Source organism: Melospiza georgiana, chromosome 26 (genome assembly GCF_028018845.1).
Source record: "Melospiza georgiana isolate bMelGeo1 chromosome 26, bMelGeo1.pri, whole genome shotgun sequence".
Lineage (NCBI taxonomy): Eukaryota > Metazoa > Chordata > Aves > Passeriformes > Passerellidae > Melospiza > Melospiza georgiana.
In genome coordinates this window covers 3,002,023-3,006,073 of record NC_080455.1, presented here as the reverse complement: position 1 = coordinate 3,006,073, position 4,051 = coordinate 3,002,023, and positions in this window count along the sequence as shown.

Here is a 4,051-nt window from a genome sequence, read left to right as displayed (position 1 = left end):
AGTGCTCTTCCAGCACTGTTACCCTCCTTTCTTCAAGATCATTCAAGGTACAGCAGCTTAAAATTCAGGTATAAAGTTATATTAGATGAGATTTAAAGTCCCTTCCTGTGAAAAATCCATATTTTATGATTGGCTTTTCGCAAATATTAAAATGAATATTATAAGTGTTGTGTTAGAAAGTGATGCTGTATTAATTCTCTTAAGTAGTGTGTTAAATATAGTTTTAGGTTATAACAAAATGTTAAAGTAGGAACTATGCTATGTAGGATACTTTTTCCTAAAGAAAGGACTTGCACTGAGATAGCAGCCACAGGACACCTGAATCTTTCAGAAAAAGAGAATTTATTGCTCCATTATCAGGAGAAACGAACTTCTTCCTGCCTTGCTCAGCTGTGACAACACCGTCAGAATTCAGAGGAAGAAGTTGACACTGACCAGACAGAATCCTGTGTTTGAATGGAATTTATGCATCATGTATGAGATGTATGAATATGCAACAGGCTGTTGTTTTTAAGGGTTAATCCTCTGTTAACTGTCCTGTTTTGGGCTCGTGTTGCCCAGAAAGGGTACCTGGACTGTCTGTAACTTTTTTATCTATTGTCTCATATTGTCCTAATCAAAATTGTCCAAAATTATTTTTACTCTAAATATATTGCTATTTTTATAACCATTTTATTATTATTAAACTTTTAAAATTTTAAAAAAACAAAAACACTTCCAACCCAAACATTTTGGGATTCTGGTACAGCTCGGTCCCAAGAGCACAGAAGAAATTAAATTTTTTCCAATTAAAGACCTTGAAGGATTCATTTTCAGTCTCACTCTTTGCTAAAATGTAAAATCATTATTCCCAACATTATTAACAGTATTGTTTGCGGGATTTTTTACTTTACTTTTTTTTTTTTTTTTTTTTTTTTTTTACTTTTTTTTACTTCATAGAACAGACTTTACTTTTCTTCCTGTAAATTTTGAAATTTTGTGCAATATATACATATGTACCCACATAATACATCTCAGTAAAAAGGTTGCCATCCATACATTACATTACTTTTTATTTAATGTTGTGAAAATTCCTACAACAGTTTTGTCCTTAAATTAGTATTTCTTCCTCCCCTGCTCTTCTTTCCCAAGCTGCCTGGTCTAAACGAGGAATTTTATTTTGTTTATTTATTTTTTTTTCCTCTAGTCCCTTCCAGCCTGAACACTTCTAGAGCTCCTTAAGTCCTTATTTTCACCACATTAGACTCCTTAATATAGCAGGGATCCCTCTGCAAGCTCTCAGCTCTGCAAATCCTATTAATTCGGGGTGTGTAAAACCCCAGCTGGACTTTAAAAGACATTTCCAGGCTCTGGGGCCGTGCTTTCTGTCACTGCCAGCTCCAGGCAGCGGGTCAGGCTCATCCCTGGGCAAACTTGCCCCCAAATTTCCCCAAACCCCTCGCCCTGCCCTGAAATCCATGGGATGCTCGACACGCAGGGAGGATTTTGGGTGTGAACCAGCAGAGGTCACTCGGCCCCAGTAAATCCAGTGCTGCTGGACCAGTAAAACAGGGAGAGTTACTGGGGACAGCGCCAGGGCCACCCCAAACTCCTGTCCCCTGATCACATCCCTCCTGACCCCCGATTTCAGCTCTGAAACCTCCTTGGCCATTCCCAGATTCCTCCTTGGAGATATTTTCCCTAAACATTTTTTTTTTTTTATAAAGCCATGCTTTAATTGATTATTTTATTTCCTCAAAATACACCAAAGAAATAGGATCTGGGGGGAGAAAAAAAGACAAATGTTTTCTAAAAATTAAAGCCAAAATGTCAGTGTGCAGCATCCAAGGGTCTGGAGCTCCCACATGGAGCTCTCACATCTATATCTTAAACCTTATCTCTTATATCAATTTATATCTTATATCTTCAATTATATATATTATATTTTATATTCTATATTATATTTTCTATATTCGATATTCGATATTCGATATTCGATATTCTATATTCTATATTCTATATTCTATATTCGATATTTTATATTCTATATTCTATATTAATATAACTAGAAATATAATATTTCTTGTTATATACAATATTATTATATCGTATTATATTATCTTATATTTATATATTTTATATTATACATCATATATTATATATGTTATATATATTCTGTTTCTAGATATATTAATATAGAATATAGAATATAGAATATAGAATATAGAATATATAGAATATGTAATAGAATATATAATAGAATATATAATATATATTCTCTGGACACCCCGGGGAGGCCCCAAAGTAGGTGATTGCCTTTCCCAACACCTCCCCAAGCTGTGCCCTGCTTTGCCCAGGGTTTATCCTGCAATATGTGAGCCCCAGATGGGTGGGAAGGAGGAGGAGGAGGAGGAGGAGGAGCTGTGTTTTCCCCTGGGAATGGCCCCGGGCATTGCCTGGCCCTGCTGCTCCAAGGATTCTTTTTGTTATTTCCCTCTGCCCCACAGCTCCTGGCCAGCCCAGCTGTGTGCTGGGGACACAGCAGGGAATGGACACCCAGGTGAGATTCACAGAAGGAAACCAGGATGTGTCTTCACACCCAGTGATCCCTTTGTGTGTGCGCCTCCAGAGCAGAGATTCAAAGAGTCCTGGAATATTCTGGGTTAGCAGGGACCCTCAGGGATGATCAGTGCAGCCCCTGTCCCTGCACAGGCACCCCAAACCCCACCCTGAGCACCCCTGGGAGCTCTGTCAGTGAGGGGCTGGGAGCACAAACCCTGTGAGGAACAGCTGAGGGAGCTGGGGGTGCTCAGCCTGGAGAAAAGGAGACTCAGGGGTGCCCTTATCACCCTCTACATCCCCCTGAAATGTGCCTGTGCTCAGCTGGGGCTGGGCTCTGTCTGCAGCAGCGCTGACAGAACCAGAGCACACAGCCTCAAGCTGCACCAAGGGAAATTCAGGTTGGATATCAGGAAAAAGTTTTCTACAGAAAGGTGATAAAGTTCTGCAATGGCTGCCCGGGGAGGTGGTGCAGTCACCATCCCTGGGTGTGTTTAACAAAGCCTGGATGTGGCACTGGGTGCCAGGGTTCAGCTGAGGGGTTGGGGCTGGGTTGGACTCGATGACCTTGGGGGTCTCTTCCAACCCTGTGATTCTGGAATTCTGTTTTTGTGTGAATTCTGTGATTCTGTGAATTCTGTGTCCAAATGCTCCTGCAGCTCTGGCAGCCTTGGCACCATTCCCTGGGCAGCCTGGGCAGTGCCCAGCAGCCTCGGGGGGCAGAACCTTGCCCTGAGCTCCATGCCAAGGCCTGGCACAGCTGCAGCCCTTGCTGGGCTCCTGTCCCTGTGCCAGAGCAGAGATTAGTGCCTGGCATCCTTGTTAAATCCAGGACATCCATGAACATCCATGTATAATTCCCTGGTATATCTGAGATGTTCCTTCCATCCTAGGACTGGGAACTGTTTGGAAATGACTCCCAAATGCTCCTTGGATGTCCCTGATTCCTCCCCACAGATGCACCATCTCCCCAGACCTGTCTCCACTCTCCTGCCCCAAAATGTGCCCCTGGCACTGCCAGGTGCAATCCCTGTCCCTCAGCTTTGCTGTGCATTAAGTGAAGCCAGGCACCTCCCAGTGCCTGAAATCTGCCTTTATGTCCAAATCCTGCTCAGGATGGATGGGATTTTGGGCAGGAATTGTGGAATCCATCCCTGGAATGGATTTCCCAGAGCAGCTGTGGCTGCCCCTGGATCCCTGGCAGTGCCCAAGGCCAGGCTGGGCAGGGCTGGGAGCAGCCTGGGACAGTGGGAGGTGTCCCTGCCATGGCAGGGGTGGCACTGGATGGGCTTTGAGGTCCCCTCCAACCCAAACCATTCTGGGATTCTGGTAAAGCTGTCTTTAACTCATGGAAGAAATTAAAATTTTTTCCATCACTTTGAGGGATTCACTTCCACTCTCCCTCTTCCCTAAAATTTAAAATCATTATTTCCAGCATTATATATATATTTTGTTAACCTTGTGAAACAGACTTTATTTTTCTTCCTGTAAATTTTGTGCAATATACATCTAG